Source organism: Ixodes scapularis, unplaced genomic scaffold (assembly GCF_016920785.2).
Source record: "Ixodes scapularis isolate PalLabHiFi unplaced genomic scaffold, ASM1692078v2 PGA_scaffold5__190_contigs__length_132052651, whole genome shotgun sequence".
NCBI classification, from domain to species: Eukaryota; Metazoa; Arthropoda; class Arachnida; order Ixodida; family Ixodidae; genus Ixodes; species Ixodes scapularis.
Genome location: NW_024609880.1, coordinates 73,886,635 through 73,899,121, shown reverse-complemented (window position 1 = coordinate 73,899,121; position 12,487 = coordinate 73,886,635).

The window sequence follows — 12,487 nt, the reverse complement described above, 5'->3', positions numbered from 1 at the left end:
AAGCACGGAGTGGCTAGGTTAGTTCGCATCGATGCCGATTAAAAACTGTTTATTTATTAAAGAAACGTGTATGACGTTTCTGTGACTGATGTTTCTAATGAATAACAGAGGCTCAAAGTTGCTTTTTATAATAAAAAAAAAAACAAAAAAAACTTCAGATTGTTCAAAAACAAGCCTGGAGTTTCACATTACAGCTTGCGCGGCGTGCGTCAGGAATATTCACAGCCTCTGATTCTTGTTTCTACCAATCTATGCAGGTTGCTGTAGAAAAAGGTCTTGCATTCACCAAAGTCAATGACGTGCTGTCTTAGCTGTGCACGCGAGCACAGTTGTGGTGCAAAGCACCGCACACTTGTTTTAGCTACATTGAGCTTGCCGATATTGACGCTTCTATCCAAATGTGACTCCAGAGTTGCTGCCGAGCAAACGATCGTCAGAAACTGACGCTTAGCTCCTCCCGAACCGAATACGTGGGAAGGAATACGTGGCAAACAAGGAAAGCAGAAATGTACACAAATTCTTAAATTGTTGTTCATGGCCCGGCAAATTCAGGCGATTGATTAATTTGTTCTATCCATTTTTTTACTAAAAATTATTTACAAATTTTATTGCTCGCTGGGAAGCGCATCACGCATTATGGTTTGCAAAATGAAACATACAAACGGTAGTAATTTATAGCAGGTGTACACCTCATTTTTTGGGACGGTCACCAACGTTTTAAATTTAAGACTTCGACCGGGGGAGGACATCTCGCACGCTTCGCGTCGTTCAAGTGAATAAGCAGGGATGTAATGAAAACAACTCCGGAAGCCACCGCTTTTTTCTGCCAGTTATTTTGAGAAAATGTACTGGTTTATAAAATTCAAGAAGGAATCACCTTGAAAGTAGTAAGATACCAGCAGTCACAAAACACAATGAAACCAACAGCATACACAGAGTCGCTTTCACTGAAGTGCTCGCTACACACGCGAAAGGTTCTCAAATTTCGCTTTCCTAATTTAAATTTGATAGAACATTCCTTTCTCAGTTTTATTTGGACCAAATCATAATTTAAAAAAAAAATAAACACTTTCTTCGTCCTGTTAGGTGATGTAGCGGGGTAAAGCGCTGGGCATTCTATTTTTATCATCCAGATTTTTTTACTGGTGTAGAGAACAGCACACCACCAACCGAGCGCTTCGACAACTAAGCACCAAAATGTTAACCATTTTGTTCTTAGCCCGAGACTGAGGCAGGAAAAGAGGAAAGTTTCGAAGTAGAAGAAAATGAACAGTCGAGGAACTTTCGAAACTTTCCTCTTTTCCTGCCTCAGTCTCGGGCTAAGAACAAAATGGTTAACATCCACCAGCTCGCCTGCGCAATCACTACATTATCACCAAAATGTGTTTGTTTGCACGACTTTGCACGTTTTCAAGATTTAATAAAATGTCATACTACAAACATCACTTCACCAAATAAACACAACGCGTGAAACAGGCACGAAACCAGCTGACGAGCCGAGTGGTCGAAGATCTGCGCGTTCTGTCCCAGTCTGTCCTACCCGTGACGTCACAAACGATGATGATGACAATGATGACAATTGAAGCGCCCCCTGTAGCTCGCGCAGGCCGCCAATAACGCCGCGTGCATTTGAAAAAGACGATTTATATTATACTCTCAGGCTTGTTTTTCTGCCTAATTATAAAATATTTGTACACGCACCTATTTACTCGCTGAGAGCGTGAGTAGCTTGCGGAGAGGCCTGGGCGCCATCAACTGATAAAAAAAAACAAATAACAAACCAAAAATCCAGAATAATTATCATTAAAAAAAACACCCCCTTCGTTTTCGAGGTTGTCAGGAACAATGGTCATAGTATGACGAAGTACATACAAAAATTATGAACACTCTAAATGCATAATTGATAAAAAAAAAAAAAAAAAAACTTTCTACATTCAAGTTTGTCATAGATGATTTCAGAGGCGAAGCATTGGCTGATTTACAACCGATATCTATCCGACGGAATCAAAATATATGGCTCCCAGAATTGTACAAATTGTTGGCACTATAGACAACTATTTCTATAAAATATTTGAGTTTGCAACCATTTGAGTTCTGTCTGTTACGTGCTGTAAACGTTGGTGACAAAACACAGAGTGGGTAATAAAAATGTTGTGAAGAACACAAAACACAGGGACAGACAAGACGCCTAGTCCGTCCCTGTGTTTTGTGTTCTTCCCATTATTTATATTATCCTCACCAGAACGCTCTCCATTTTAAGCAAAACGGGGGTTGTCGCTCTGATGCAGTCTTAACTATTTTCCTCTATTTAAAATTATTTGTGATTTGGTTCCCTTCATACATTGGGTCGTAACATTCAAAACCTTTTTAGCAAAACACATAATGTCAACCGGACAAGCGTGAAGGATCTTATCTAAAGACCCAGTGCGAAGATGGTGTTTCTAAAAATACATCACACAAATAGATAAATCGCGCGTACAATTAGCTTGCAATATTAAACTGCAATAGTGCAGTTGCAATCTTAGCATTGCTGCCCAAATGATAACCCCGCTACCTTGAATGTCTTCTCAAGGGTTCAGCTAAGCTTGAATATTTTGCTTCTTTCTTTTTCTTTCTAGAGTTTTGAGTGGCCTATAAAATGTTTCGTGAAGTGAAGACTGTGGGGACGATCGCCTTGTCTCAGAATGTGACACTGGAAGAGCAGGAGAAAGAAAGGGGGAGAAAGAGAGAGGGAGAGAGGGGGTTGGAGGAGGGATTTTTCGAAACTAAATCGAATAACCTACTATTCGAAACCGTATTTTTCTAAAACAACAGCTCGAGCACAACGAGTAGCCATTGCTCTTTGAGAACGCGATTTGTAATGCACCGAGAATGTGAGGCAGATAAGTGGACGCTTGGACGTTAGAACGGCGAACTCTGATTGGAACGATTAGTGGGTAGACCTAAAGCTAGCTGGCCTTCGTGTCCACTGCTCTTGTCAAGCGCGTTCGAATGCGAGAGCCAAACGCCAGGCGCCGGCCTTTCCGCGTTCTAACGCGTTCGACGAGTGCTGTAGAGACCAAGGCTGCCAGGTTTAGACATACACACTAACCGTTCCAATCAAAGCTCGGAGTTCTGATGTCCCCGTGCGCTCTCGTCTCCTCCTCTCTCTCAAACTTCTCAACGCATAAACCCGTTTTGTCTTTCTTTTTTCTTTTTACATAAGTGTGGCGAAGATGCAGGGAGGTAAATATTTGAATAAAAGTTTTATTAACAAAATTGGAAAAAGAGTAAAACAATATTTGTTTTTAAGAAACCCCAGAGAGCGTGCGCTTTTCAAAAGCAAAAAAAGAAAAAAAAAATCCGCACAGATATTTAAGATTCTTTACGTGCGGGAATGCGAAAGCATGATAGTCTCTTTGTATATATGTTTTCGATTGTTTTTTTTTTTGACATGCATTAAAGTTCTTTCTGCTGATTCGGTGTGTATGTTTGCGAATACTTGGGCCACAGACCGGAAACATTCAGACCATTTTGCTGTAGAACAAATAATTTCATTTCAAGCTATGCGATCGTTTGTCTAATGGTAGGTCTGTCGCGATTATGTAGATTTCTGTTGCGGCATGGACTTCGTCATCAGAGGCATATACCGGATATACCGGGTGTTTGTGAGAAATCAGAACCCGGCTTTTCGCACCGCAATAAATAAACTAGACACTGCGGGGAGCCCCGACGCCGTCAAAACGTAGCCCCAGCCATTCCAGCAAGATACCAGGATGTCAACACTAACCATTACCGGAATAAAAAGTTAGAGGTAAAAAACTGTTTTCGCCTAGGAAAATACGCCGACCGTAAAAAGCAGCAAAAAAAAAAAAAAAAAAAAGCCTGTTTGCGATTGCATTTCAAAGATGGCGCCACTTGTCCTCCAAACTTTCCGCGCTCCCCCGCTTGACTAATCTGAACGACTGGCGGCAAAATTAAAATGCCTGAGAAAAGTATCGTATCTTCGCTCCCCACTTTGTCGGCTACTATTAGAAGGAAACAAAACAAAATAAAATATCTGAAATGGTAGTCAATCGTTTTTTTTTGTTTTTTTTTTATAAAAACGTGTCCCGATAAATACCGAAGCAGACGTTGTCTGCTTCTCTCTTCACGAACGCCGACAGTGATTTACGCGCACCTGCATTGATTGTTCATATTCAGTTTTATTTTACTACCAACTGGTACTCCTTATGCGGCAGTTAACGCAAAAGCAACGAAGTCAGGTCGTACTTTGGTACACCGAACTGAGGAGCTCCAAAAAGGTCAAGCGCAAGTTTTCTTGGAGTACGGCTTACAGCCACCTTCGAAGTCGGTGATCTAGGTGGGGGCCCGGCGCTTTGCAGAAGAATATAGCGTAAAAAACAAAAAAACACACGTCCTCCAGGTTCTTCCCACCAACAAGCGTTTCTATATAAAGTTCTTTTAGCTCTTGGCGAACCCACCCGCCCAACCAGACGCCCAACTGCTCTCTAGCGCCATCTCTCGAGTTTCAACACAAGCGAGGAGATCAGTCAAGTGAGACGTCATGCTGGGAAATCAGTGGTAGGTTTGAAGACGTAATGCAATTTATGAGACTGTTTGGAATGCTGCCCTATTTGAGCAATTGTGTCCAATTTGAGCCAATAACGATAAATAAATATTTGGAACAAGAAAAAGTGTAGATCATATCCTTATTTGTCACTTTCCCAAACATCCTGAGAGATGGGATTTGCTCGTGCCTGTAGAAATAAAATAAAAATATGCGACATGCAGAATTTTTTAAATGGGATTGCACCCTCCTTTTGCAGCAATTGCCGTTATTTTCAACTAGAAAGTGCAAAAGTTACCCTTTCGCTCGTCTGACCACTACAACTGTGACCAAGCGTCTAGAAGGGACTGCTTCGATTTCTTCTGAAATTATACGAAACAAATATCAAGTGCAAGTTAATGAAGACATTTAAGGGCTGTTTATACTCCGACGTTGAGCGCAGTGAACGCAGCGTAGCGCAGAACGCGCGCCTTTCATTGGCTGGCAACCAGGAACTCGATATCTGCGACCAATCAGTAGGTGTGCTCGCTGCGCTACGCCGCGCCCGTCGACGTTACGTTGGAGTATAAACGTACCTTTACTTTATAAGCGGTAGAACTCCCTGAAGCGGAGGCCCTAGTTTTGTGTTTGCTTCACTGCATCAGTTAGTCCCACAGCACTAAAAATCAGCTTTTATTAAGCGCCCACCTGCCACCGCAAATATTGCCACAAATACTTTTAGAAAAATGACGAGAGCAATCTTTTAGGCTGACCATACTACTCTCAACCGTACTCCAAATAACTACAATGTGCAATACAAGCACAAACAAATTGCAGCGATCTATAGCTATCAAGTTCATGAAATCCACGAAATAGAATAATTAAGAAGCGATCGGTTCAATTTGTTTAGAAGATGCACTCCCGAAACAGTCGTTTCGGGAGTGAAGAATTCCTATTTCTTAAAAAAAATATTCATGGTAAATTTTGCTGGAAGAGTGAATTCGTTTATTGGTCACGTGACGTCACTCTCCCCGATAAATTTAGCGGGCAAATGGATGGACGAACAAAGGAACTTGGGCGGACAGACATTTTTTTTTAATGAGGGACTTTCATTAAGAGTTATTCTATGATTTAGAACAATAATATAGTAATCAACAGTAAAAAAATGCGTTATCATTGGTTTTTTCTCACCCAGGCCTTCTCATCTTTTCCCTTTCGTTTTGGACCCCTTGCCATTCGTTTATCACCGTCTTCCCATGGTTTATTAATGTCTTTCCTCATTCCTTTCCGCTGCACTCTTCCGTCGCCTTGCCTTTGCGGCAGCAGCAAAAAGACGCTTACGGTTTTCACCTGTCTCAACCTGACGTCACCGACGCGTGGCTTCGGCTTTCTTTCGTTGTCGCTCTCGGATACGGTCGGCCATATCCCTCGTGGAAAGAACCACATCCATCGCCGGAACGGCTACTGAGCTGGGCCGCATTCCAAAGTGGCGCGGTGCCTGCTCGTCTCTGGCTCCGCGCCAGGTGCGCGGCGCTCGTATTAGTCCGAAACGCTGACGTCAGCACGCGTCACCCTCTCCCTTTCTCTAAGCCGCCGTGGTAAGACTTTGAATGTGTTAACACGATACCTCCTCACCACCACACTCACCTCGCGACGTCATGCACAGCGCTGACAAACGGACGCACTGACCGACTGACACCGGCGAGTTTCCGTGAAAACGAGCGTACTAATGCAAACGCAATAAAAAAATTGTGATTCTTCGAAATGATCAATGTGACATTTCGCTAAAATTATGTTAAAAGCCGTCCACCACTGCAGGTCTAAATCAGCCGCCGGTGAGTGACACGGTCCTGTGACGGCTGCGGCAATGAAGGCCGTGGGGTGTGCAGGACAGCTGTAGAATTAGCTTTCCGGTAGACAAGCTGGTAGGCAACTCCCCTCGTCGCTTACGGCAAGAGGCCGAGATCTCTGAGCATAACATTGCAATAGACAGCCACGTTCCTGGTTGCTAAATTCGGTAGCTTATATTCACGATTCGCCTGAGCGAAGACTAAACACACTACAGCCGGTGACAGGTTAAGAGTGTAGGACAGGCTCCTGCCACAAGGCCCTCGATTTTTTTTTACTCTAGCACAGCGAACGCGAGAGAGGAAGCGAGTCTCTTCTACCCTCCTCTCCAGCGTTTCTTCTGCTAAAATTAAGAGTGGAGGACTTTCTGGGACGAGCTTGTCTTGCACTCTTAAGGCCTGTTCACATATACACCGGAGCGCTAAGTTAGCGCTAGGTGAACGCTCCAAGGAGCGCTCATGTGGCGCTTCCTGGCGCGTGACTTAGTTCTAACACAGCGCGCAACTAGCGCTTCCGTAGCGCCTTGTTAGCGCTCCAGTAGTGCCTTGTTAGCGCTTCAGTAGCGCCTTGTTAGCGCTTCAGTAGCGCCGTGTTAGCGCTTCTGTAGCGCTTTTTGTACCGCGGTGCTGCGGATTAGCACGTGCACTGCGGTTCCGGTTCCTGGGGTTGGGTGTGCATCAGCAGCACCAGGGCGGACATGTGGGATGCTGAAATAGAAATGCGACAAATGCTCGTATACATACGCGATTAGTGCATATGTGCGTGGACGGCTTAACGCCCAGAAAAGCCTTCTGGGTGCTCGAAATCTTTCGCCACCGAGATACCGACGGGTACTTGGTGAACCTTGTTCCTAGGCTGAGGGACCGAGACACAGAGCTCTTTCGAATGGGGTTATATTTAACTGGGTGTCTTTGAAACCAGGGTCACGCATATCGAATAGAAAGCGATGAGGTCGTACCCAATCAATTATTCGCTCCATGTTCCTGGATCGCCTCCCCGACCTTGGAAAGCGGCTCTTTTACTTTTTCTTCTTTCAATACCAAAGGAAAAAAAAACAACAACAAAGGAATCGCCGTGCCCGCGCTGTTCCGCAGCAGCAACCATGGCACAAGGAGCGTGAAAGCGCTATAACAAAGCGCTTCTGTAGCGCTAACAGAGAGCTAATGGTCCGTTCACACGGTGCATTTTTCTCGCGCATCTAGTGTCGCGAAATGTAGTTTCGCAAAATGGTTGCGCCGTCTGAACGAGTCCGAGAAGGAAGCGCATCTAAAAAAAGTTGCGCGCACACCTCGCTTCTGGAGCGAGCTTTTGCTGAAACTTTGCCGAGTCCTGTCAATCACGCTGAGGGCACCGCCAATGGCCACTCAGAAACACTCTCATGTGGCCTTCGAGGGCGGAGCGAGCTGTTTGAGAAGACCACTTCACTGCCGGTGTTGTAGCGGAGCCAAATCCGAAAAAAAACCGAAACCACGAACGATGGATACTGCCGGCGCTTCCGCAAGCACGTTAAGCACCACTGAAGGAAAAGTGAGTAGCATATCGGAAAAAAATCCAGCGATGGACAAAGACAATTAGCGGGAGTTGGCGAGATTAGAATAGTGCTCATAGCGTTGTTGTCACGACGATACCGCTGGATAAACCATCGAGTAAACCAAGTTTGTTTTGTTTACAAGCGAACGTGAAACCATCTGCGCTCTCTGAAACAGTTGGCACAGTAAACTCGGGCAGACATGGGCGCAGAGAAGTAACCAGATTGGGCACGTAGCGTTTCTGTGAATACCATGTGCATTGATGGGAGCTTTGGCAATGAATTGGCTGCGTACGGGCTCGGCGCCGGCACATGTCCTGCACGTATAGGTTGCCGCCTCAATCGGCTAAGCGCACACGCGAGATCGCTCCAAGTAGTGCAGTATGTGAGAAAAAAAAAAAAATTAAAGTGAATTGACTGCATAAAATGCGCAAAGCAGGTCCCCAGATAAATAGCGATCTGATTCGGAGCTCACTCAAAACGGTGCTTCGGTGTGTGTTGTTGTTGCACGTGAAGCGGTACGTGTGAACGAGCACATTTCCCGAAACTTGAGTGTCGCGAAACTGTTGCGTGCCTAAAAGATGCATCGTGTGAACAGACCTTAAGAAAGCGCTTCTGTAGCGCTAAGAGAGCGCTAACAAAGCGCTTCTGAAGCGCTAACAGAGTGCTAATGAAGCGCTAGCCGAGCGCTACATCACGCGCTAGGAAGAGCCCCATTAGCGCTCCTTCGAGCGCTCACGTAGCGCTAACTTAGCGCTTCGCTGTATGTGTGAACCGGCCTTTAGCCTTTCACCGACTATAGCTAAGCATAAAGAGTACGTCACACCGGCCATGAATAGATGGCTGCACGGTAGTGGCCCTTTGTATCGGTTGATAGCTTGCGCCACCTAGACTAGAAACGATTACAACCGTCCTCTTTAAATTTCAATCTCAACTCCGCCTCTCCGTAAATTTTCTGATCCATAAAGTTTCTGTAATAACAGGCTTTTCTAGACCTTTACCGCCAATCTTCCAACCTCCCTTGTGCCATTGTAATCAGTGTAATTCATATTGATGCGTGGCAACAGGGTTGACATATGCCAGCGGCTAGCTTCAGGAAAGACAGAAGCTGTAGCAACAAATATTCCTCCCTTTGCCCTTTAAAGTAACAAGCGGAAAGACAAAACCAGAGTAACAACCAACAACGCCCGTCGCACTGACTTTAAAGTCAGGATGACAATCAAGAACCACATCTCTCCCCAGCAACGCATGCGAAGCTCATTTGAACAAACGAACAACGGCCACGAGTTTTGGGGGCGGATACACTGAAGTAACGTGACACAAACAGACAAATTAACAATGAGGCAGCACCAGAAAGGGATGTACCTTGCTGCAGTAATCTTGGCACAACCGGGCCAGCAACGTTATTGTTGCGTTAAAAATTCGGGAATATTAAGGAAAATCGGGAGAATAAGAAAATTGGAGAGGCACTATGAATATTCGGGGGAAAATTGTGGGAATACGGGAGAATTAAGGAGACACTCGTTTCATTTCTATTTGCTTCACCACTGTCAATACCGGAGGGTGCAAAAAAGAAAGAAGGAAGAATTTTTGTGCGTATATTGGCACATTTTTAAGGTGCAGAATTAAATTAAACTATGAATTTTAATAGTAATATTAAAGCCGGTATTTTAATTGAACCATGCGTCCCCCAAGTAAGTCAAAGTTCTTTTTTTTTTTTTAATTTTCAATAACTGAAATTTTCGATTTAAAAGTTCTCTCACAAAATCTTTTTTTTTTCGATCCAATATCCACTTAATTTTTAATTTCTTTTTTTAAATAAATTTGTTTAAATCCAGGTTAAGAGCAGCTGCGAGTTCTAATGAAATGATGGCTTTCCCTCACAATACAATCAGTTGTGACGGAGTATGGCGCAAAAGGATGTTGTACTAAAAACTGCCGTTCCACATAGCTTGCAGATTTGGGGTTGTAGCTTCCGTTATTATTTTATTTGTGCTTCCATGACCATGATCTCAAATGCGTGCTGGAAATCCAAAACCTTCGCCGTCGGCCGATGTCAAAAAAAAAAAAAAAAAAAAAAGTCTGCTTTCCCGCACTAATGATATATTTGTGGCAAAGTATGATTACGGGGGATGTTGTAAAAAACATTTGCAGTTCAATGGCGAGTTGAACCGCGTCTATACTTTGTTTCATACTTAGCGTGCAACGCTGTCAAAGCTAGTGGTGCGAGCATGGGGCTTCATCTCGTTGATCATTTGCACGCGTTCTCGTGCAAACAAAACCATAGATGAAGCCACGCGCTCGCGCCAGTTGCTTTGACAGCGTTGCACGCTAAGTAAGAAACCGAGTATACTACCGAATTAGGCTTGGAACTCAGACTTACTCATGTATTTTGCATTGTTTCGAAGTTCGAAATGCATCAGTCTCCAAACTAACTTGAACTTAAAAATCCTACATAATTATATTGAGAACTCGGGAACGATTGAGAAATCAGCTTCAATGGAATGCGTATAGTTGCGTCAAAGTGTGGCCACACGGGACGACCTGTGAAACGCTGCAGAAACATCTTCAGTTTAATGTTGCAATTAATTGACTCCGACCATTTCACAGCAATTAGACACTCTCTCCAACCACGGTGAGAAAAGAGACACGAGTCCGAACAAGGCCAGCCAAGGCGGCACAAGATTGCTCGTGCTTCACGCATCACCCGGCAAGAGCGCTGTCGGCTTGAGCTTTCGCGCCGGCGCGGGAGCGCGCCGCGCGGTCTTGTAGACGCGTACACGAGTAAGGACAGCCCCACGATTGTTTCTCATTGGCCTCGTACGTGCTGCGCCATCTCAAGGGCGTGTTTCCGAAAGGCCAGCGAACTTCCGCCACACCTGCGCCGTGGTGAGGCGGAGCCCGCTCAGACACCTCTCTCTTCTTCCACCGTGGCCCCAACTCGAATGTTCGCCAAGGCATTCGCTGATTTTACATGGATGCAACCGTAGCGCATCAACCTAGTTCCCATCTTCCTTTCTCTGCTGACCAATTATATATTCAGCGCACCTCACTTCGATGCCCTAGGGTTGCATCCATGCACATCTCCCGTAAGACTAGGTGGAAAAAGAAGAAAGTGGAGATGGGGCGCGTGTGGTTGGTCTCTTTTCGATTCGATGCGCTAATATTGTATTCATGTAAACAACAATTTCTTGTAATTGAGCCCAGAGAGAGGTTTCACGCAGTGTTCGTGTTCCATTTATGCGCCGCCTTCGACTGTCCTCACCGAAGGGTGATCTCCAGAACTACGTCAAAATCGTGGCCGTCTTCACTATGTCAGCAAACTTTGCAAAAGAGATACAGAAGAAAGTAGTCCGCTTCTTTCAAATTAAGCTGAAACATAGAAGCTTCTGATTCAGTGACTTTGCGCGCGAATATACTCTGGTCACACTTGTACCAGCATGCTTTTACGTAGCACGTAAACTTCAAACGCAACATCGTTTCATGGCCTCTCTAAAACCACGTCAGTCTCTAATTTGTCATTGGGTTAACATTTTTGCTTAATACCGAAAAGCCAACCGCTGCAGTAAACAGAGAAATGCGGATCCCATATAACCATATATATAGCCAACCGCTGCAGTAAACAGAGGAATGCCGGATCCCATATGACATTCTGACCAAGATGCGCGATCACGTATTGGGGCACGGCTCCGTTTTCTCCAGCACTTAGTGCCCAAGTAATTCTGTTGCGTGTTTGTTTGGAACACTGTATTTGCTGGATCGCGTTTGACCGGCTCCGCCTATGAACGGGAATGTGGCCACGGTCCTCAATCTTTTTGGTAGAGTTATATTATCTCTAGCCATCATAGTAATATGGCGGACAGCGCAATAACAGCAGTCTGCGATCAGTGGCAGGCTGCCATAAAACAGCCGTGGATCTTGTACACTGTACCATGGGTGATATCTCGTGCTAGATTGAAGTTGTTCGACGAGGCAGGTTCTTGAAAACCGGCGTGAACGGTAGCCTCATCTTTGAGGACCCGGCGAAAGTTTTACGAAAGCGCAGCACCGGAGAAAAGCAGCGCAGCTCGCACCGAAAGCAGACTCCATACCGGCGTCTGCTTTCGATGATTCTTTCGATGCGTGCTGTGCTGCTTTTCCCCGGTGCTGAAAATTCGTGAAACTTTCACCGGGTCCTCAAAGATCGGGCTACCGTTCACGCCGGGTTTCAAAAACATGTTTCGTCAAACAATTTCAATCAAGCACGAAATATCACCCACGCTATTTTGATGGCAGCCTGCCACCACAACTAGCACAACGCTGTCTGCCATGGATGAATGATAGTGGCTGCAGCAGCGGTACCTTGGCTAGAGGTAATATAACTCTACCAAAAACAATGGCCGCCAGTGGCCGCATTCGCGGAGCGGGCAAACGCGATCCAGCAATTGTCACTGAGACCAGTGGTTTAGGCAGCGGGAAGCTAGCCAATCCCTGTAAGCGTCTGCTGACTCCGCTGTGCATAAGAAGTTTAGCCAATGCATCTCCACTGCAAGCTTGGGGTATTTAACGTAAGAATAAATTGGCGTCCACCTAAAATGGAGTCT